This window comes from Erithacus rubecula, assembly GCF_903797595.1.
Source record: "Erithacus rubecula genome assembly, chromosome: 16".
NCBI classification, from domain to species: domain Eukaryota; kingdom Metazoa; phylum Chordata; class Aves; order Passeriformes; family Muscicapidae; genus Erithacus; species Erithacus rubecula.
This window is the reverse complement of record NC_136668.1, coordinates 13,058,728-13,081,831: the sequence shown is the minus strand read 5'-3', so window position 1 is coordinate 13,081,831 and position 23,104 is coordinate 13,058,728. Positions and strand designations below refer to the sequence as shown.

General features: G+C 40.0%; 1 protein-coding gene across 5 annotated transcripts in view; it reads right to left on the bottom strand.

Annotated features, from left to right (window-relative positions):
* The window catches only part of SGCD (sarcoglycan delta), a 305,266-nt gene that overhangs the window by 230,606 nt on the left and 51,556 nt on the right, over positions 1–23,104 (bottom strand). For 3 of the 5 annotated variants that reach the window (XM_079319423.1, XM_079319422.1, XM_079319424.1), the window contains exon 2: positions 18,354–18,424. The exons of the other annotated variants lie outside the window; for them this stretch is intronic. The gene's annotated coding sequence lies outside the window, so the exon portion shown is untranslated. The remainder of the gene's footprint in view (positions 1–18,353; positions 18,425–23,104) is intronic. 5 annotated transcript variants of the gene reach the window in all.

Here is a 23,104-nt window from a genome sequence, read left to right as displayed (position 1 = left end):
ATCAAGGGCACCCAGCTCAAACCTTCATGAAATGGATGTGCCACAGGGACATGTTGTGTCTCAGTGACTTTAGGTTGGAAAAACATTTCTCTACTCAAGATAAGAAGAAATATTCCTACTGATGAAACCTAGTCATAAATCATTCCTTGTTAATCAGCTCTGCTTGTACCCCAGATCAGCAGGATGAAAAATCCACCTCAAATCCCATCCTATGCTACCCTCTTCTACCCTCAAAGCAGAAAACCAGTATAACCAAAATGAGTCAGTAGCTCCTGCTATATTTCCTGTCTGTTCATACTTTTATTTTATGTTATTTTAAACACATGAGCTACTTGTCTGAGCATGAACCATTCAATTCTGTGATTCTTCATCAACAACCATTCTACCTACACTGATATTCCCCCCATGAAAGGAAAGCAGCTAAAACCATCTGAACTCTAATTGCATTACTATTAGGAACCTTATATAAGAATGACTCTTTAGTTCTCCCTCCTTAATTTCTACATTGCAAGGCACCAAAATAGGTTGATATGCTAAAAATAAAAGAAGATCCCAATCTTTCTATCCACTTCAAGAAAACATTGAATGAGATAATGAAAGTTGCTGTACTGACCTCTATAATTAGGGAGCAAAGAATTAAGCACCTCTGTATTTAGATTAGCTACCCACAAGGTAATAATAATTTCTGGAAGTGTACACATAGAAAATAAGAGTGAGCTGAACTAATTTCACCCCCTCTAACCCTTGATTTGGTTGCTCCTACATGCTGCATCTGGCTGCATATCAAAGGTCCAGCAGGGCTGTTCTTTAAACTCAACAGGAGACCTGTAGCTCTTTTTATCTGAAGATATTCAATCTGTACTCATCAGTGACTTCTTCCCATACCCCATTAATTAGCTCTGCATGCTGCCTGCCATTAGAAACACGAAGAAAACTCCAAATGAACATGTGCACTGCTCCTGACAAAATGAGACTGACACAAGTGGCACCTTTCTGCTCTGTGGATGCAAATACTAAGCAGGACTAAAATTGGGTGTTTTGGGGAGGAAAATGTGACTCCATGAAGGTAAGACTGCAAGTTCCAACAGCACACCTGGTGTTTAAATAATTTTGGTAAAAAAATGTGCACATTGTCAAGAGTGTCAGAGTGGGAAAAAGGAGTGTGACGTTCACTGAGAACTCAGGAGGAAACTGAAGTCCATTCTCTGTTCTTCTTAAGATGGGGCTCATCACACATTTACCAACCTACAGTGGTCACAGAACCACAGAATGTCCTGGGCTGGAAGGAACCTTAAAGATGCCAGTTCTGACCCCCCTGCCATGCACAGGGACACCTTCCTCCAGACCAGGATACTCAGAGCTCCATCCAAAGTGATTATTGAAGCTCCTGATGGAGGCAGTGGAAAAAAAAACCCACCCTGTCTAGTGTACACTGCATTATATCCTAAGACAGAAATTGAAGATAAAGGAATTCCACTGCATGGAGGTGCCTTTATTTTCAACATTTATAGTGGGAATATATAAAAAAAAAATAATAATACTAGCTACTTTTTCTGGCTAAAGCTAACTAAGTTTAGTTTTACTGCAAATGCCTCAGTAACCATAAGCTGGCCACAGACCCCCCTGCATCTCAAATCTGCAGGTAGAAGGCCACATCTTCCTTCATGATTCACAATGACCACAGTCACCTTGGATTGAAACATGGAAAAACAACAGCCTTCAACAGTGTATGGGACAATAAAGATTTAATTTCAAGTAGAGCTTCACGTTACTGATGAAGTAACAACAAAAAAAATATCCTGTAACTGCTGATGTTTTTAGCAACCAATCCTCTCACATAAGCACAGTGATTTAAAGAAAGCCACCATGCAGCCCCATCACTTCTGAGCACTATGACAAAAGCATATCAAAATGCCAAAATAGAACAAGACATTCTGATCTTGGTTGAGAAAAAAAGAGCAAAGCCACAGCTTCAGCAGCTGCTACAGCATTACACAAAATACATTTACTGAATATTTTACCATTTCAGGACTCTCCATCACTCAGCTGGTTCTGATGTTAGTTCATTGTCAGGCTGATGCTGATTAAAAATCTCTATCCCAATCCAATTCCCCTCACCATGCTCCTATGGCACATTTGTCTTTTACAGGGGACCTTGATGTCAACAGTTAGGAGAGTTTATCCTTCTTTCAGCAGTGTGAAGGATCTGACCTGACTAAGGCAGGGCAATGGAGTTACCTTCTATTTCCCCATCAGCTTCTTCAGCTGAAAGGGGGTTTTTACTGGGAGAAAAAAATCTCAGGCACCCCAAATCCTGAATGTTTTAAAAGTACCTCTCAGGGTTTGGTCCTGTTGTCACATTTCTTCTCCCCTACCCCTGGAGGTGTTCAAGGCCAGGATGGAGCTCTGAGTGACCTGGTCTGGTGAACACATCCCTGCTCATGGCAGGGGGCTGGAACTGGATGAACTTTAACATCCCTTCCAACCCAAATCACTCTATGATTTTATGATTCTCTTTAAAGAGAGGTATGAGACAAAACTCCCTCCAAAGACTAGCAAAGCTCTGCCAGCACTGCCAGAAGGAGGTGGGCAGAGAGCAGGACCTCTCACAATTAATTCAGTAGAAGCTGAAAAATATTTACAATTGCTGCCTTTGCTGAAGAAAGCACAGGCAGAATTTTTCTCCACTGAAAACATAAAGGGATGGGTCAGCTTCCTACTACACAAGCATGGATTTCAAATTGTGAGCCACATACAGTTAGTTTTTGTTCATTTAAAGCAACCCAATTTATAAAGTACAAATAGATTAGTTGTCACACAAATTCTGATCTTAATGCTGCACCTGTCCTTGACTTAGAGGGGCTGGGGAGGAGGCATCTATGTGTTTTGGGCTTGAGGGTAAGACAAAGGGGCAAGATTGGTAATAGAAAGGCAGAGATTGCTGTAGCACACATTCACAGCATCTACCTCAGCTGGCCTTTCTTTATAAAGTCAACACTTCTCTAGCTACAACACATAAAATAGACAAAACAGAGCAGGAAAGGTTGAGCACATGAATTTTACAGATGGAGAACCAAAGGTCAGGGAAGTTAAAACTCTGTAAGCACTGCAGGCCTGCACCAAAAACAGCCACCCAGGAGCTCACAGTGGTATTTTTTTAAGATATTTCCCAATTTCTTTTCTTACATATTACCAAAAAAAAATTGAAAATTAACCCTTAGAATTCCCATATTGAAAGAAATCTCCTGCAATGTCTACTTTTGAGTTTCAATTCGGGCAATTCTTTCTCCCCACTGCAAGATTCCTCACACAAGAGACTTTACACCTATTGATTGACTGATAACATTTCAAACACTTTACTGTTATAAACCAACCATGGACTGAAAATGTTCAGGCAGGGTCTGTATTATCTATTCACATTCATCAGCTCTATCAGCTTTCTCCACCTCTTATGTTTGATTAAGTCTCATCTCCCACACACTGATTAAATCTAGTCAGCTTCTTTAAATTATTGTTCCTCATTGGTCCAGTGGTGCTAAATGTTTCCAAATGTGACAATAATCTGGTTTTAAACAAACCAGCTGCAGAGGCTATAAAATCATCCTTAGCAAGCTGGTCACTGATAGATTCACCAGCAGCAGGGAGGGGATGTGAGTCCTGTCCAGCACAGATGGGCTACAGAAGGCTGGAGAAGCCTGGAGTGCACACAACAGTATTTCAACAAATTTTACTCTGCACACACAAAAGCCCAAAATAAAAGGCCTAAAGGTCAAATGTTAAAAGGGAAGTAGCACATAAAAAACACAGAAATTTGTGCAAAGCTCCTGAACCTGCCATTCAGGGGCTGCTGACCCAAAGACAGTGGATGTGCATCTCAGTTTCAGCTGCTCTACTTGCATATATACACCTATAAAAAGCTTTTGTTTTTTTCAATATTAACTTTTTTCTTTAAATAGTAAGCAAGATCCTAGCTGTCTTTTTAACACAAAATAATTTCCTCTATGATCACCTCCCTGGCAGTGGGAGGAGGAGAACATGCCACTGCCTGAAATGGAGTTTATGGATAAAAGTCCATCAAGTATGATGTTATCTAAGGACCTTGGACCCCAAATTCATTTTTAGAAACGAGATCATTCTTAGGCAGGTGAGTTTGCATCCACTTGCACAAATGAAGAGCCCCTGCCACTATCTTCCCTACATGCAGTACAGTCTCTCTTATGAAATGTTCTGATCATTTCAGCAAATTAATGAGAAGCAGATGGCTTTTTTTCCTTTTTGAACCATTGCTCCCCAACGTGTACTGAGCCACTCACCGTTCCAAGCAGTACCACAACAAACATTAGAAATACAGAGAAATATTTCAGCACAGTGTCAAGCTGGGATGATAAATGTAAGAGAAATCTCTTGAAAAGGAAAAGTCTTCCACTGGCCAAATTAAGGATGACTTTGCAGCAAAGAAAACTCCTGATGTAAAGTGTTCTTTTGCAAACACCATTTTTCTGGATTGACCTCTTGTAACAGATATATAAACAAGCATATGCACAGAGAGCTTTTTCTCCAGGGGTTTGTGCTCTTCAGCAATTGGGGAATCTTTGGGCAAAAAAAAAAATTATTAGCAGGTCACAGGAGATTGCTCTTTGTGTTGCTCAGCTGAGCTTTCTGTCTTCCAAAGGTAAACAGCCTTTTCAGCCACAGCAGTAACACGATGCAGGCAATCACCAGTCATGTTGAATTGCCATCAAACCACTGACGTTTAGTAAATTAAAGTCCCCCAAGTCATCAGATGTGCTCAGGGCCCATTTCAACCAGAGGATGTTCCATTACATTTTTTTTTTCAAAGGAACTTCTTTTTTTGAACCTGGGAAATTACAAGTGATTGCATTCAGCAAGCAAATAATAGAAAATTCATACATGCTGGAGAATAGGAATGAGGAGCCTAGAAAACATCAAGCAAGGACAAGGATCTGGTGATGATAATAGGAGAAAAAAAAACTTGATATAGATGTACAAGGGAAAACTGCTGCACTTGGAACCACTGAAATCCAGAACAGCAGCAGACTGACTTTGTGAAAACAGTTTGAATTGCTGACTGTGTATCAGTCTGGGGGCTACAGCAGCAATAGAAGTTGGGGGGTTTTGCCTTGAAATATCTGTTTCCATTGTAAAAGCCTCACTGCCCATATATACCTATTATATGCCCATATATACCTCTTATAGCTACAGGCCCCTCAGCCTGACATGTTCAAGATCTGGAGTCCTCAAGGCTTAAGGACACAGAAGCATCCCCACCCATGGATCTGAAAATCACTTGAAATTACTTGCTCACCCCAGTTTTGGTGGGTCTGTCATACATGGAGACTGTTCAGGTGTGCCAGCAGCAATCAATCCTCAGCTAAGGACCCACAGTCACACTCTCCACAGCTGCACATTGAAACTTTATTGCTCTTAGAATTAATATCATTATGTAAGTATATATAAATAATTAACTAGTTCATTCAAATTCTAATTGAATTCTAATAAGTAGCTTTATAATACATTTTCTCACAAAACTGAGTCTTCATATCCTCCTTGGCACACTGAACACACATCACCAGAAGTGACATAAATTCTCAGTGGGTTGATAGATCCATGGACCACAGACTTTACTGTAAGGATACAAATTTTGGTCAAACCAAGCAGGAGAAGTCAACTGCACCCTCAGCAACATCAGCTGTCACAGGCACTTACAACAGTGTCTCACAACACGTATATTGGACACAGAAATGCACATATTCACACAGAAACACGTGTATTTTTGCAGATGAGGGGTTCAGGACACACAGCTGCTGAAAAGCTGCTCCTTTCCAGCCTTTTTTTATGGACAAACGAGTCGTGAAACGTTTTGTTCAGGCTATTTAATTCATCAACTAGCTGGACAGCAAATATGCTAGGATGTTAATTTAACAGAATTATTCCCCTCTCAATAAGGTAAATGTTAGATGAAGATCATTAGGCAGGCTGGCAGCCCTGTCATCCTCCTCCTGCCAAACCCAGGACACGAAGGAGCTGCTAAAGAGGCTCTGGCAGTGTGAGGCTTTGCAATCTTCCCTGAGTGGACCCTCCTGCTGCCGTGGCTCCTATATTTCTGGAGCTGCTTTAGCTTTGTTCCTTTACCCTACAGTTGCATCAGTCTTGCAGAATACCAAAGCTATGATTTCAAAAGTCAAACATCCACATGAAAATCCATCAATGCATTCATAGGAAAAACAAAGCCTTCTGCCTAAATGCTGCTCTGTGTGTCACATCACAGCCAGGAACCCTCTTCCTGATGTGCTATCGAGTTTATCAGACCATCAAATAAAATAACTTTCACAAATTGGGTTAGTGTTTTTCCCCACAGGAAGTGCCATTACCTATAAGTAGATCTTGACCTTACAAATGAACTCCATCCTGCCTTAGATAGTTTTAAAATGGGCCAGAGTATCTGGCACTTGTGTGATTAAGGGCTCCATTCTACTTTGGAAAAAAAAAAGGGAGGGGAAGTAATTCTATTATTGTTTCAGATCTTTAAGCTGAAAAATCTTTATGATAAAAATATCCCATTTTTTTTCCCCACTCCCAACTCACTACAATGCCTTAAGGAAAACAAAAGTCTAAACAGAGGAGAACAAATACTGCACATTGCAACAAGGAATAGTAAGGGAATTCTTGCATGAAATCCTCCTAAAATGATTTAACCTGCTCCAGGTACAGAAAAATACAGACAAAATCCTAATAAGAGATTTTGATTTTTTTTCCCCTCAAAAACTATAAAAAAAAATCAGAACTGTTAATGATTCTATGATAACATAATGGCTCTATTTTTCCTCATTCTGGTAGCAGATGGTAGGTATTGAAAAGCACCCCAGACTTCCAGGTTGGAAACATTGTAATTCAACTGAATTGGATCTCATTTCTCATGTCTCAGTCCCATATTTTTAGATGTTTTCCTTCCTCTAAACTTTTTAAAGTTTGATAAATTCTTACAGCAGGGGTTTTGTTTTCCTGGGCATTCAAGCAGCACCAGCCCAGCACAGCATCCAGCACCAACATACCCAGTTCAGTGTGTGTGGGAAGGGGTGAAAGGATACAGGATAAGCCATATTTATTGCCTTTTCCTGACATTTTTACCCATTCAGATCTCTGTGGGTTCTCAAGTTGCACTCATCACTGTCAGATTCATTTCTAAATGCACATAAAGCAATAGGAGGAACATCTGGGTTGTTATTCATCAGTGCTCTTCCCCAACATTAGGAATTCTTCTAACCTAATGTGGCAGAGCCAAGGCCAACACAGCTCCCTTGTGTTTACTTATCTTCATGAAAAAACTACTGAAGCATCTCAAAACTCTGCCCCCTCTGGGTCCTGAACAGGCTGACATGTCTCTCCCTGGTTTCCATTCCATTTTTCTTCAATTGAGCTGCATCATGTGGTAATTGCCTCATATCTGAGCCCACAACTGTTCCAAGCCTGCCTCTTCCATGTGGATAGTGCTTTTGTAGAAAAGATAATAAAATTTATTTAGCAGATCCTAAAAGTCTCCTCACATAGGAAGGCATAAGGAGAAAAACAGCCTTTCAAAGCTTTGAGGCCCTATACCAAAACATCTGTTCAGGTTTCAAGGAGTTTGCAGCCCAGTTCCCAGAGCTCAGAGCTGGAAGCTGAAGAATCCTTCAGAGCTCTGGTAAAGCTTTTTTCAAACATCTTCCTGTTATCAAACATAAGAGATTTGGGCTTAAATACAAACTGCAATACCTCTTCCCCTCTCCACATTTTCAGGGCTCTTTATCTAATTCTTCCAGCAGTTTTTCCCATAGAATCTATTGTGATGTCTCAGCAGGAAGGGTTTGGATTTCTTGGGTATCTCCAGTTGGAAAGACAAGAGACAACTTGCATATTAGACAACAAATACACAGCAGCATTTAAATGGACCTAATAACCAACACAGTCATCCTAGTATTTACCAGCTGGTGTAAAGATGAACAGTTCCCAAGACATACAAGAACACACAATACATACAAAACCACTTTAAGAACATCTGGAGCTGACAAGTTCAAAGGTTCACTGAACTTAAAGCAAGTGACCTAAAGCATTGAACTAAAAAAAACTACTGTTTGACCTGGGAAAACCAGAACAGGATACAAACACCATGTTCTTCCAAAATAATCCCAACTTGTGGCCCCAGGGCTTCCTGAGCCAGCAGAGGTTGTCTCTCTTCACATGAGAACCAACAGTGTAATTCTCACAGCCACATCTTTAACTTGCAGAAAATTTCAGCTAACAGATTATTCTGCAAAGAGATTTCCAGAAGCAGGTTCTGTGTGAGAATAATCTCATTTTGTATTTTTGAACTAATTCAAATATTTTATACAATGCTTTCTGATTCTTCAATTATGAAAAGAGAATCTACAGTATTAGTTTTTACTGTATCATGATTAGCAAACCATTATCCCCACACTCTGTCACCTCTTTTCCAGTTCTTTTTCTGTGTACTAAATTGTTCAGTCATTCCACTCTTTTCTTTAAATTCAAAACTATTTGTTCAGCCATTTCATCATTTTCTTTAAATTCAAAACTATTATCACCTGCCTGGCAAAGAATGGTTTTAAATTTCACTTCTCATTGACCAGAAGAAAGAAATATGCAGCTACAGCATATCTACAGCTTCCTTCTTGAAAGAGATAAAATCTTGATCAGAGGTGGGAAAGAATAAAATCTTGATCAGAGGTGGGAAAGAGAGAGCCTAGATTTTTTTTGGATCACATCAAAATACCAAAAACCCTTTTCATTAGGAACATCTTTACCACAAGGTCTACAATGACACGCCACCATATCCAGCATTATTTTCCACAATTCTCCCCAAAATTACTTGCTCTGCATGAGAAATACTTTCCCAATCCTCTCCTCTTTGACTTTTTCCTTAAGGAACCTGTAGGATGAAAACCCCTATGGTCCTCATATTGCTGAGCTTGGAATTTATCAGCAGCCACAGTTTCAATGAAACAAAAAACCTGATGACATTCTTCACAAAGACCACAAGACAGAAGTTTAAAAGATTCTGAGTTTAGCTGTCCTTTAAGTTTCCTCTGCCTTTTTTCTCTTTAGAGTATTCAGAAATCGCTGAGAAGAATTTCTCATGTGGGTAATTTGATTTTTATCTCTGGAGTGGGTGGAAAGGACTAAGAGGATGATTGTTGGCCTGACCAAAGGGAAGTTAGGAAGAGCTGAACTTCTGCTCCTGGACAGAGCAGACAAGCAAACATTCAGGGGGAAAAAGCCTATTTACACTGAAAGACAGTGCTGGTATAGAAACAAGAGGGTGCAAACAGCTGTGAATAAATACCTGCTGGACACCAGGTTCTATTCCAGTTTTCTAGGGGAAGTAGTGGGGGAAAATGTGTTCATACTCCTAAAATGGAGAGTGACCAGCTAATGACAGGGCTCATGTGATGTGATTGTTCATGATGGCAGGAAATGGACCTGATGACCCAGGAGGTCCCTTCCCAGACATATATTGTCCTGGTGAGGGGTCAGCCTCAATGAGTAGAAAGAACAGGTAATAGCAGAGCTTGTGTGAAATTCTGGTGAATTTTCTAAATTTTGTCCAGAACTGCAGTAAAGGTGCATTTTCAGTCCAGGTACACAAGTGGGGCTACTACAGTTTTATATAAAACCCTAGCAAGATACTTATTTTTACACCATTCGAAAATGATCAATTCAGTGCAGCTAGAAAGCACTCAAATCAAGGAGGGAAAAAAAAAAAAAAAAAAGGCTTTAACTAATAAACCTCTTTTAGCTTTAATACAATCACAGCGTCTTTTTCACAAAACCAAGATTTCTCTTACAATGTGGAATTACATTTTGAAAGGACTGCATAAACCATCTCAGAAAGACATCCACCAGCTTCTCACAGGGTTTGGAATACTGCACCATCAGCAGCAAGGTAGCTTGCAATGCATATTAGGGATTTTGAAGATCAGAACACACTATTAAACTCATTTAATCTGATCAGTCACACAAGGCAGTCTCCCAGTTTCACTCGTACTAAGGCCATACCTTCAGTCCAACAAAAAGTCTCCCAGAAAGTCATTCTGTCATCATCTGAGTACATCAAAAGCAAGAAAATGTAAAATCAACACAGTTTGGCTTTCTCTACCCAGAAGTGTCCAATTTTTAATTTTCCTGTCCTTAATTTGGAGCTGTTGGTTATTCACATGCCTTCCTCCACCAAATTAAAAGCTTGCTATCTGTCCCAGTGATATGCAAAACAGAGCAAAGCCCAGTTCTGCAATTCAGTCTGACAAAGACAGATAACTTTTCCCTGTCCAACTGGAGCAGCTTCCAAGACTAGTGGAAAAATCACACTTCTAATTCAGCTACACCAATTTATACCAGTAAGAAATATGACCCACATATCAGCAGCAGTTTTCAATAAGGTGCTAAAGGATAATGATTTCCAAGAACATTTATTAATAAAATGCAAATTATAACAAAGCTGATGTCTAGCACTTACCTCACATTCCTTTTTCTCACCTATCCAGGCTATGTTCACAGTAATGAAACAAGTGCTCATTTTCACATTTATTCTCTGTTCAAAATTTCTGTGCTTCCCTACACCTCTACTCAGCTGTATCTGAATGATGGCAACCAGATGAAGATAACATGATTATAAAAATAAATCAAAACAGTGCAGGAATGTTCTTTTGGGTTTGGTTTTTTTCAGTCTACAAAATGAGTCCCTTCCTTTTGCTTCATCTCCAGCCACCACAGTTAATAAACTGTGCTCTCTCATAAGCAAAATGATTTCTCTCAGTAGGCAAAGCAGACTATTTCTGCTTTAAAGAGCAAACATTTACACAATCCTCATGGCTCCTAGGATCCCTCACATCACAAGTTTCCTATTTAGAAACCTCCTCCCACATACACACCCTATCAAGCTGTGTCAGAGGAAGGGCTTAAAATACAGATTGCCTCCTTCTTTGTACAGTCCTGCCCTAACCCTTGCACTCTTCTTAGAGACAAAAGAAATCAGGATTGCTATTTAAATCACACAGCATGCAACACACTGGAGAAAAACTAGGAATTTTAGGCTTTAAGAGATGATAGGGATTTCCCATGAAGGTGCTAAGTTTTGTGCATCCCACAAGGAAAAGGGAGAGCACAGATAAATCTCTGTTTGGGCACTTTAGAGAGAATTATAATTGCAACACAACCTGGAAATCCAACAGCAGTCTGAGGAAAGTCAGCCTCACATCAGGACAGTTCAACACAGGCTCTCCCCAAGTCCCTTCTGGTCAGTGAGGTTTATTTTCACTGCTGTAAGAATACCTAACCCTCAGCAAACAGCAGAAGCCAGTATGTGCTACAACAATTAAAACATCACTAATTACAAAGGAACTGCTAATAACTATAGGCATTTTAGGCTGTACAGCAGCATCTCAGGCACATGCCTGGGCAATCCTTCTCTCACTGCCTGTGGATGAGAACATTAAACGTGAGACTGCTGCAAACATCAGTGTATTAGAAGTGCCCGCTGCAGCAGAAATGAACAGTTGCAAAGAGCCTTTGTCAAGCCATGTGGAGCACTTTCTAACACTCTAACTGTGTCAGAGGAGCTGACCTGCTTGCATTCCAGCAGGAGTTTTGAGCTGACTTCAAGTCACAGGCAGGAGTTAAGAGAATGAAGAGCTGTGCTGGAGTTGTTTTACAAAAGCAGCCAACAGCGAGGTCTGCTTTTGTTAATATAATCATTATATGAAAAAGATGTCAAATGCTGCTTTCATGCCAGCTGAAACTTCGTCTTGGGAAAAATGCTCTTTGAAAGTTGCAATCACTCTGGCTGCCTTCAAACCAAGCATTTTAGACCAAAAGGATCATTTTAGTTTCTTTTTATTTTCCACTTCACACAAAGCCCAATTATTTCCTTGCTATAATAAGATGGCTCCACCTCTCCATTTGCTGGAGGATGTCCACCCCACCCAGTACTCACAGTTTTTACCATACACCCAACCAGTATTCCATTCAAATCTATCCTTGAAATACCTTCCCAGACTTTCAGCAGGAATTTCCCCATCCAATATTCAGTTCCCACCAGCTCCTGAAATCCTCTCACTACAACCTCAATCCCTCCTCCTGCTCCCAGAAGGTTCCTGCCTCACAAATAACTCCCCTGGACCAATTCTACATAGAAAGCCCTTAAGTCCAAACTCACCTAAAGCATTTTGATAAATAAAAAAGCATCTAGGTGTGGATTATTTTACACCTAAGTGAAATGCACAGGGAGATACAGCCAGATGACCCCAAGCATAACTTATTTTTAAGCCAGTGTGACAATCAGAAGAAACAGCACAATCAGAATCCCCTGTGGCTCCTCCATTAATACAGGACTTTGCCTACAGCAGCTGTGAAAAATGGCATCAGGGTTTGGATGGTATTTCATATCAGCTGTAGGAGTGATACTGAAGGTCACTGCAAAGGCACTGCATCTGCCTCAAATTTTACTCACAGCAGCAGAGGAAAATGCAGCCAAGAAGTTTGTCCGGAAAAGTTTAAAGAAAGCTGCAAGGGATGGAAGAGATCTCCAGAGGAGACTTTAAGGAAGGTGAGGTGTATATGGCAATAAAGCCACAGCTCCAAAATCACTCACAGGCACAAGCACTCAGCTTCTCTCTCCTCCCTGTTACATCACACTGCCCTCCCACAGATGAGAGCTGTCAGGAGAGCTCTGCACCAGCCAGGGGAACAGGCTGGGATGAGTGGGGAGAGATTAATTGAAAACTGAGAACGAGGAGGATGCTCAAGATAGCAAGCAGCAGCTCTGCAGGGCAAACAGAAGAGAAACTGTGCTCAAAAAGCAGATTTAGAGAACTGGGTGACAAATGTCTGGAGTCACTGGGACTGCAAACAGATTTCCTAATGATGGAAGCAATGAGACACTCTACTTTTACCAAGCAAGCCTGGCTTCTGGTGTGATGAGCCCTCTTCCCCAGAGCCTCTGGTTTCCACAACCCTGAAAATCAGAATTTTCTCTGAACTTTCTTTCTCATTCATAAACCAGAGTAATGATGCCACATCTAGCTCCTGGGTTCTTCCTGCAAGCAATACTTCAACTATTGTAAAAATTATGCAAATATCACTAATGTTACCACAAAGGATGCCAAGGCAGACACAAGAGAAGGTTCTGATCTTACCATCTTCAGAAGAAATTAAGTTATTTGACACTAACAATGAAGCACCTCTTTCTTTTTCTTCTTCAAACTAAGAAGTCGTATCACTTCAAATCTGTGCCGGAGAACAGTTGTCATAGGTTAGGAAAGAAATATGTAAATAACTAACAAAATTCCCTGATACCAGGCCAGACAGAACCACACCTGTCACTGCTTGCTCTGAGATGGGACCTACAGGCACTCCTCATGGATACCACAGATCTAAGAAAAATGAGCATGCAATGCCCATTTTCTCTCCTGACTGCTTTAAAACAGCTCCTCCAGTTCAACCCAGAAGGGTCCTCACACCCCATTTAAAACAACTCATATGTGTCTTTACAGTAGATAATTCTTCTCTTTTAAAGAGGGAAGTAAATTAAACTCTGAACCCTAATCACATTAATAGCCCCGCCTGACACTATAAATCACTGATGCACATTTTGTTCATGCCCATAAATCACTGACACCATGCCCTCCTGCAGAAGATTCCTTCTCCTTAAAAGCATATTAGTATCTGTTTGCACCCAGTCTCCTTTTTAAATACTGGCTCACACTATCAGCTTTCCTAGTGCTCTAGGCACCAAATTCAAATTTCATAATCAATGATATCATTTTCCTTCGTGGCAGTAATTTGATTACTGCTCTTGGGTGTGACAGGCATTTGTGACCATTTCTTCCTGTCTTCATCTGAAATTCCTAATCTTCCTTCCTTCCCTCCTCCCTGCAAAGCCTGTGCAAAATTGATAAAATAACATCAATAAATCAAGGCTCTTGCATTTTCCCTGAAGTGACTGTATTCCAGATTTCTTCTCTGAAACACAAACAAGGACATAGTTCATCTAGTTCAACAGCATGACCAAAAGGGGTATAAAATGATGATGATGTTTTGTGGCAGTTATTGTCAGTTTAGTTAATATGACTGACTGCTTTTCCTGTGCAAGCTGTCTCTTCTAGATTACCTTATCTTTGAAATAATCACCACTACCACCTAACATTTAGTAATAATTTACTCCACAGCAATCGGTATGACAGAGCCCACATCAGCTGAAACAAAATTGCAACATTCAAGGAAGAAAAATAATTAATTCACATTTTTTTCTGACAAGTTCAGAGTCCCTGTTGATCAACCTGTACACTGCACTGTTGAAGTACAGTACACTTAGAATTTTTCATAAACAACATCAAAGGAATAGAGTTCAAACTGAAGTTGCCACTTTCTTCCCAGTAATTTCAGAAGTTTTAATGACAGCCAGAACAGGAGGCAAGAAATCTGTGTCTTAATCAAGTTCTAAAACAAGCTGCAGAAAGATGCCTGCCCATCCCTGAATTTGGCTGATTTCATCAACCACAGAATTCTTAAGGACACTTAAAACCACTTCCATTTCCACAAACATCTGGAGAGACTGAAAGTGGAATGCAGCTGATAGCACCTACTGTGTTTTCTTTCAGGGAAAGTGCTTTTTTTTTTTTTTTTTTTTTTTTAAGGTAAAGTAACTGATTTCTCTCTTCCTCTAGCTCCCATTGAAACAAAACCTTCCTGAGTCAGGCTGGGGATCACAGACACATTCTCTTAGCCAGGGCTGAGTAAAACACAACTTCTTTGATTTTTTCCCCCCTCATCTGTAATGTTTGGGTGAGCTAAAATACTGCATGTGTGATACACAGATTTAGACTATGGAAACTTAGTATAGGTGACCTTATTCAAAAGATTTCCATGAAACAGATAATTCAGGGGTTTTTCTGCCTAACTGCTTTTTTTAAAGTACCTGATTCAAGGTATTTAAAAGAAACTCGTGACCTCAGATTCCATAAAGTATTCTGTTTTCCCCTGAGGTATCTCAGAGCAATCCTGTTATTTTCTGTTGGGCAACCACACCGATATAAGAATTTCCACTAAACTTTTATCTGCAAACATGATACAATGATGCTAATTTACAACTGCACAAGAGAAAAGTCCATAACTGAGACAAAAGTAAATGCACCTTACAAACAAAAGAATTTTCAACTTCCAGATTGTCCAAACTCTCATATTTAGTCAGCATTATTTATTTATTCTATGGGATAAAAATATGTTAAGAGCTTGTTAGGTTGAAGGAACCTCTCCTAAGTCAGATAGTTTTTTACTCAGAAGAGTTGTTAATCTTTTCCAGGAGTTAAAGCCCAAATGCTCATACATGAATTTTGAAAAGGCTGAAGCAGCAGAATATAACTGAACCAAAATTTTTCTTTGAAAAGAGCAATGCACATTCCCAGAATGAATAATTCCTTCTTGTCTGTTCTAGTAATTCCTTCTTCTTGACATTCTTATTTCAATCATAAATTAGCTGCAATTTTCTTGTCCCATAAGATGAAACCTGTGCTACTAGACAAGTTCATACTCACTGTGAATTACCAAAGCATCCATGTAACTTTTCTCCTTGCAGATCATTTTCACAGAAATTTCTTTTAAGCAAGGTAGAAGCAATTATTTGACAATGCCACGACATCCATTTGTTTTGCTCTTTTTGGTTCTATTTACTGAGCTAATAAAGACACCCATCAAATAAATAAAAGAAGTGATTTTAAATTTAAAATTATCATTCTGACTTCAAGCTACATATATGAAGCTTACATGTTGCTTTTGCACCCAGATGGAGCTGAAAAGAAATAGCAGATCTGACCTATTGCAGAAAAGTGGCAGCACATTTTTCTGCTCTTCAAAACCATCTGTTTGTTCAGCATCCCTTTCAGATTGAAAAGACATTACCATTTTTCCTAAGGCCAACGTGTGAGGAATTAAATAATAAAATAAGAAAATAATATCTCAAAGCAGTGGTTGGATTGATACTATTGGAAAAATCTCTATCCCCACATCCCTATTTGCCAGCATCACAGTTTGTGGAACAGAGAACAATTCAGTATTTCAAAGGAAGCCAATAACCATCATGAGAGCTCCCATGGGTGACGTTACTTAATCTGCAGTTTCATCTTCCAGAGGAAAAAGGAGCCCATGAGGAAAAACTATTTCCATAAACAAGGGTCGTAAAAGCTGAAGAGAAAAAAGGTTTTGGGTAAGTTTCAAAATTCTGGCACTTCTGTCTAACAATCCTGGTCATGCCCTTCCTCCCCTCAAAGCTGGGGGGTAATTTAAAGGCAATGAAAGGTCAAGACTTTGGGAAAGGCCAGTCTTAGGGAGCATTGTATCAAAAGGGGCCAGTAGGAAGAAGGAATTTCTTTATTTCTGCATCAGACTCCCTGTGGCTCTACCAAAGCAGCAGCAGTAAGACTTTACACCTTCCAGAGCACATGTCCCACAACACACCTCACCTGAGCAACTCCATCCCTGCCAGAACAAATGTTAAAGCAGTTTGCTACTCCTCATCCTCCTCTTTGATCATTTCAAAGCTTTGAACAGTAACAGACTGCTGAGGAGAGAGCTACCAGCCCTGACAGGGAGAGAGGATCTGCTACAGCTGATACACAGCAACAGAGACAGCGTGCAAGGGATCTCCAGGGGAGGAAAAGCAAAAGGAATTGCAGGCACTTCATCCTACCAGGATCAAGAAATCCCACAGACAGACTGCAATTGCATGAAATTGTTCTGCAAGAGGAAATAAGAGAGGAACAGAAGGTACCTGCAATTTCATAGTTCTCATTGAAATGCAGCCTACATTTTTAAGAGACTGAGGAAAAAGGGCATTATTTATGTCTGTTTGGAGGACATAGGGAAAGCAAGAAGGGAAGGGAGGAAAATTCTCTTCTGCCAGTTTTGAGACCAGGCAAGTGGCTTAGCTAAACAAACAAGGTCTTCAAAAGTATACTGGTAATGTTTTAAACCTATAAGCAAATTCTGCATTCCACTGGCAAAGCTGCAGAACTTTGCCTGGAGATTACACACGTGCTCTCATCACACTGGCTCCTCAGAGCTGACCCATAAAAGCCACAGCAATTACCAACAGATGCACTAAAAATTTCTGACTGGCTTTTTGGGGGAACAAGCCATGGATTTGTACTTGGAAGCTATTCCAAAACTGTTAAGAGTCATGTAGAATAAACAGCCTTTTGCTCAGCTGCCAACATACCAGCCCAAAAGCTCGATGAGGTGACTTCAGACAGAAACAAAAAGCCTCTGTGTTTCTACCTACTACAGCTTGCACTAAATTCCCCTCTCTGACAGAGGGTCTTGGTGCCAGGGAACAGCAATGAACTCACAGGCCAAAGGCTCACATCTGCTGCTTGCCTTTGAAATCCTTCCTCACTTTTACTGACTTAAATTCCAAAGGATGGCAGAGCCCAGGGCCACCTGGAGGAGCCCAGGGACCACTCTGTGACCACACAGACCAGCCTGGAGACCTCCACTGCTCAACAGCTTCAGCTTTTGAAGTGCTGCTTTCCCACACATGGTTCTATTGCCATTCAAGACCTGAGTCTCCAGAAATCTGTTGGTGCCCATCTGCTGGGATTAGAAGGTTCAAGGTGCCAAATGTAATCAGGAAAATAGAAAGACAGATCATTCACCATCCACAAACATGAATCACATGAATTCCAGAACAGTGTGGGTTGGAAGGTACCATAAAGAGCATCACATCCCACCAGGCAGGGAAACCACCTGCTAGACCAGGTTGCTCAAAGCCCCATCCAGCCTGGCCTTGAACACTTCCTGGGTTGGGATAACACATTGCTTTTGTTACTGGAAAGGAGAATAACTAAAAAACTCTCTCCTGTGTAAGTCTGTCCAGCAGCTTGTGGCAGAAGCGTGTTTCAGCCTCGGCCATTGCTTGACTGAAGAAAGCACCAGCCTTTAGAGCTGAGAGCTCATCCTTCTCCAGACTGCCCAGGAGCTCCCTCTGAAATGGGACCATTAGTCATAAGGTGTCCCCTCTGCATCCAGGTTTCAGGCCCAGTAAAAGTCAGTGACCAAAAGAAGAGCTGTGAGCACGAGCAGCCTTTCAGCTGTGACAGGAAACGAGACACAGGGTAATTCTTGTCTTTATTCACACATCACAGACTGACTGCAGTCATTTCAAACACTTGCCTTCTTTTCTCTGCAATGCATACCATATCATTACCCCCCCAAGAGGCCACTTTACACTTGGCTCTCCTGCCTCCTTTCTCCTGCTTTGTTGTATAAAGTTATATGGAAAATAATACCTAAGTGACTCCGCATCCTGCAGGGAAGTAGCTTAAAACATCACTCAGTCATTCTGAAAATTTTCATGCCACTGCAAACAAAAAAAAAAAAAAAAAAAAGTCAGTCATTATGCCTCAAACTTGACAGTTTCTTTTGGATTGAAAACCATAAATTAAGTAAAAAATATTTATTTATTCAAACATACGGGTTTGCTTTCCACCAAAACACTTCTGACAGCTGCAAAGATGACAGTAACCTGTGATACCTGCTCTGCATCACCCTTGTGGCTGTCTTGTTATTTCTGGAAACCCAAAAGGTACCACCTGAAAAATCAAATCATTCTGTCCTAATTAGAAGCTTCTGAAGACAAACTTCAATTGGGATGTACACTTCCCACACATGAAACACTAACTCAGAAAGCAGGAAGCCCTTCTCAGCATGTCCTTCAGATGAGAGGTTGCAGACTTAAAAACACCAGGTTTAAAACCCAAGCTGAAAACTCTGCTGTTTAATAATGAAACACAGCAGTTGTATTTCAGCTTCTAGAGTTCTTCTAGTAATAAATAAAAACCTGATTGCAGCAAGGCAGGTTTTGAGAAGCTTGCTCAGAGTCATCAAGTTTTACAGGACAGGAATTTACCTTCTCAATGCACACTTTCTTCTCACACACCTGCTATGGCAGGAGGGAGATATAACTGCATTAAAGCCATCCCAGTCCCTTTCCAGGGATGACATTGTCTTCTAGTCCAGTGATAAACCACAAAGTTTGTGAACAATCAGGTCAAAATACCTCAAATACCCCAGGTTCTCCATGTTCATCTTTGTTGGTGGAAAACAGGAATATTAACTGGGCTGATTTAGCTTTTCTGCAGCAAACTTTCACTGCTTAAAGCACCTCACAGTCAAGGTCATTGCAAACAATGCAGGTGCATTACTGCTGGACAAGCAGAAGTGCATGGAGGGGAAGTGTGCACTTCAGATCCTGTTACTCTTCTCTGATCATCTAATGCTGCTCATAAATGCTAATCTGATCATTTATTAGGGATGTGAGATAATGTCTGTTCTTGATAGGCAAGACAAGCACTACCAGCAGCCAAAACACTAAATTAAGAACTAACTTGATTTACAAAGGCAGTTAGTATTTTCATTTGTGGCAAAAATTTACTTACCTGGTACACTTTTCTACAAAAACAGAACTTGTCTGGAGTAGGCTAGGAACTAGATGTGACCCCATTTGAGCTGTAAATTACTGATGTAAACTTTTCAGGGCAGATATCCAGTGATTCAAGAGCAACAATCTGAAATTATTTGTGCCTGTGTGCTACCAAAAGCCAAAACATGCTTTGGGACTTTTTGACAGCGTGTGTGGTTTAGGCAGAAAAGCACTGTGCCCTGAAACCAACACCACCAATGGTTGCATCACATAAGCACACAGTTTCTCAGAAACACTTGCACTCTCAATTTTCACCTACTTAAAGGGAAGTGATAAGGCTGTATATCTCACAATCAAAGTACTGGTTCATCACATGAGGATGATTTATTTTTTACTTTCTGTACAAGTGCTTAATAAGGCAACTCCACCATGTATTTTTATTTAATTAAACATAATCTCCTGGTAACAGATTACAAGACCTCTTTAAAACATTCTGTGTTGCTTCTAGCAGCATGCAGCTGGAGTTTTACAAATTACTGCATCTCCCTGTGCTACCTTCTGACATGGTGTAAATTGGTATAATTCTGTTGAGTCCTCTTGATTTACACCAAAGGGTGGTTGACTAGAACTACACAGGTAGAACTCCAAGCTTCAAGGCTCTCCTGATGGCTCAGAGCATCCAGCTGAAAACTGTGTTGTTTACTCTTTAACTTTTAACTGAGAGGCCCTGAAATATAATCAATGCTCATATTTGAAACCCTACAATTTGAATTACCATTTTCAGAAACCTTCTATCACATGTTTTATGTACAATCAATGCTGACCCATAAAGGGAAAGCACTCTCACATTTTGGTATACAAGAAGTTTGCTCTTTAAGAAGAAAACAATCAATTACTGATCATCTAACTGCCTCTGTGTGCATATCTATTGCTCTTCTGTTGTTGCAGATTCAACTGCAATATTCAAACTGGGAGGAAATGGGAGTTATGTCCCAAGAAACCTGGTTGGGACATACATGGAGTTATATCCCAAGAAAGCAAAAATACTATAAAACTCCACTTCTGAATTGTTAGTGTTAGATTTTGTTTATGTTGCTACTTAGGGTGGTAGATTTTTTTTTTTTAACCTACACACAAAGCATCGTTCCCTATGTAGGAGCTAAGGGGGCAAAATAAAAAAGTTAAATCCTGCAACACCACCATTTGATCTATTTGTTTTGACACTGCATCCTTCCAAATCATTCTTAATATGCTGAGATCTGAATGCAGGCTGACACATTAAGATACCATTGTGTGAGAGCTGTCATACATTGAAAGAAAACTCTTCATATAAGTAACTCTGGTTTTAATATGGTGTAGCAGATCATGACATAAAAAGCTTGTCACGACCAGATGTTGTGTTTAAATGTTACTTTTTATTTCATCTGAGGTAGGGGATCCATCTGCAATCTTTTCAAAGAGGCATTACAAAGTATCACTGAGAAAATTACTGCCTTGAAACAGACAAGAATAATGCTTTCCTCATTAGCACACATAAATAAGAGGCATAAAAAACCCAGTGACAGACATAGAGAGAAAGGATGTGCCAGGACATCCTTGTTCTTTAGTTTTAGTTCATTAGGGAAAGGTTGATAATATGCTGAAGAAAAAGCCTACCTTCAATTTCTGTTCAAAACCATTAGGTGAATTAGAAAAAGTAGTGTATTTGTACATCAATTGGTGTTATCAGGTACATCTCAGCCAACCTGCTGAAATCAATAGCATTTACACTTGCCACTCAGAGATGAGCTAACAGGTTTCTATTTGAGACTAAAGACTTAAATATAGTAAGAGTAAGCCCAACTTCTTCTTATTCCCTCTTCAAAGGGCCTGAAGCTGCACATCACACACAGGCAGGTGTGTGGAAGCAGGCTGAACAGCCATCCTGGGGTAACATGCAAACCACAGGTGTGCACAAACACGAGCAGCTAAACTCACAAAGGATGTGTAAGCACATCCAGGCTATGGGACACTAAACTGAGCACAAAACTTGCACAAATCTTAGTACTTAAAAATGTCAGGTCACGAAAGCCAGCGTATTCTCAGAAACAAGGCACAGTTCATAGCAAATACTTCAGTATTTTTTGCAGCCCACATGACATCCAGCTATGTTTCATTACTCCCTATTCCTATGAAGTCAAGTACAGCTCAACCAAAGCAGGAGAAAAAGTTATTTCTCTTCAGAGTAGAGAAGAAAAAAAAAAAAAAAATTAGAAAAAAGAGAGCTGAGCAAGCTTCCTCCTTTGAAGGAAGCTGAAGAGTGAAGAGAAAGCAGCAGGAATATTCCACTCTACCTTCTCCTCTTGCTCCAGCACTGAACCTTGCATGTTAATCCCAAGAATCCTCCTTATTTAATAAATGCATTAAAGTCTATTGATTTTCAGTGACTATGAAAGGTCAATTCAAAACAAAGCAGGAACATTTTGCAATGCACAGGGCTGTAAACAGGAAAAAATTTCTAATGAGAGCAAGTGGTTACTGTGCAGATTGGAGAAACTTCAGCCAGTCAAATTCATGTCTTGTTACATGGATAAAGGCAGAGAGGAATTCCACTTGGGCCAAAACTTCAAGTAATGCTCTCTCTGGTCTTAGCATGAATTTTTATTTGCATGCCCAGGAGACAAATTTTAATCTCAAAACCTCAGATATTATTAGCATTTGTTTAAAGGCCAGGAAAGGCTGCTCTGATCTTTCATACAGACCAGAAGATGGAAGCCAAAAGCTTCACCACCCATCTCACAGTGCAACAGGGATGAAAAGTGATCCCCTTCCATATTCAGGTATCCCAGGTCAAAACATACAATGGCAAGGAAAGGAGAAGCAAGTATGTGTCAAATCTGTAATATCTGTGATATGAAACTGTTCATACAATCTAATTTATGGAACAGTCACATTTTCTTTTTCCAAACTTTCTCATTCCACTCAAACCTGCCCACAATGAAAAATGATGCTGTGATTAGAGGCATGCTTAATTACTTTCCAGCAATAAAATTTCATGAACCAAATTTTTACCCTAGCCTGTGTATTTTCTTATTTGTTTTTATATATTCATAAATATGCAAAGCCATTAAGATGATTATTAATTGCAGCAGAATGCAATTAGGTGGCTTTTCACAATAGCAGTCTTTGAAACTGCAATGTGTATTCACTGTTTTTCCAGCACCTGGCTTCAATTATTTAGCTCTTTGAGAATCTCTGTTATCATGATATAATGAATGTTCTACTTAAATAGCATCGCTACCTGAAAGAAAGAACACTGATCTATTACCACATTAAGCTCAGCCATGTAGTGAGTTGTGTCATATAATGAAACCTTCAAAAACTGATTGCCAGCAGAGCCTCAAACTGTTCACTATGTTAGCAAGTCACATTCTCTTTTTAGCCACAAAGTTGTCATCTTTTCCTTCCTCCAAATAATTCCTCTTTAATCTTTTTCACAGATTTTTACACCGGTGCTACTTAATTTCCAAACTAATATTTTAAAAGGTCCTGATCCAACTCTCCCACGCACACTGGACGAAAACGGGTGTGCCTACAGCAGGGAGAGACCATTTATAAAATTACAGACACTGCACAGTA